This window comes from Otolemur garnettii, unplaced genomic scaffold (genome assembly GCF_000181295.1).
Source record: "Otolemur garnettii isolate 467f Iridium unplaced genomic scaffold, OtoGar3 scaffold00132, whole genome shotgun sequence".
Classification (NCBI taxonomy): Eukaryota; Metazoa; Chordata; class Mammalia; order Primates; family Galagidae; genus Otolemur; species Otolemur garnettii.
In genome coordinates, this window is record NW_003852527.1 from 631,068 (window position 1) to 632,134 (window position 1,067).

Consider the following 1,067-nt stretch of genomic DNA (forward strand, 5'->3'; position numbering starts at 1 on the left):
GAGTTGGAGGTTGCTTTGAGCTGTGACACCATGGCACTCTACCTAGGGTGACAGCTTGAGGCTCCATCTCAAAAAAAAAACAAAAAAACAAACAAAAAAATCCTGTTATCCTTTTACTAAGTGATAACCATCATTAAAATATTAAAAATTTTTAATTTTTATGTTTACACAATTATATTCATTATTCTGTGGTGCTTTCTCCTACAATCAAATAATCATACATCTTTATATGTTTTTCTTTATTTAGAATTGTTTCTTAATATAGAGTGCTAAGAATAACATGTGTGGGTCAAATATAATGTGAACCTTTTTATAGCTTTTCATATACACTACTAATTGCTTTCCAGAAGGACTTATGCTAATTAGTGTCCTCACCACCAATGTATGAATTATCAGCAGCACATGAGAGTAACAGCCTTACTGTGTCCTCATTTGTTGTAACATTAGTATTTTAATAAATATTAAATAATATTTATTGTTTTGTTACCTTATTGTTTTAATTTATGCCTTAAATTTTATGTGGTTGAAAAATTTTGTTCACTGGGTAGTGAACTTTTTTATTACTTAATTTCATTTGGTGATTCATCTATTCCAGTGGAGCAGTTATCTTATAGATCATGTGAACGCTTTACCAAATTTGAAAAAGTCCTCATATATAGCATTTCATGTTATCACTTTTTCCTCACACATATATATATATTGCCATACATTGTATATATATTAATCTTTCCTCTGCTGTTTTAGAAAATTTTGCTAGTTCATTGCTTAGCTTTTTATCATGGTATCTTTTTACAAGTAGAAGACTTTGTATTTTATATGATACAGTCCGTTAATATGGTCCTTTGAGATTCCTTATACTTCATCTAAATGATATTACTTCTCCCTGCCATAGTTTAACATAACATATAATAATTATTTTACTTAGACTTTTCCAGCTTTTAGAAATATTTTCTTAGATGGAGTTATGACAAAAACAGATGGTATCAATAACATAATAGTTACATCTCCCCCTTTCCTCCTCCCTGTCCCCCTTTGTGATCTCCTGCAGCCTGAAGAAAATCAGTGTC

At 30.1% G+C, this 1,067-nt stretch overlaps 1 protein-coding gene across 1 annotated transcript in view; it reads left to right on the top strand.

Moving 5' to 3' along the window:
• Positions 1 to 1,067, top strand: part of ASCC3 (activating signal cointegrator 1 complex subunit 3) — a 368,987-nt gene that overhangs the window by 234,645 nt on the left and 133,275 nt on the right. The window lies entirely within an intron of this gene.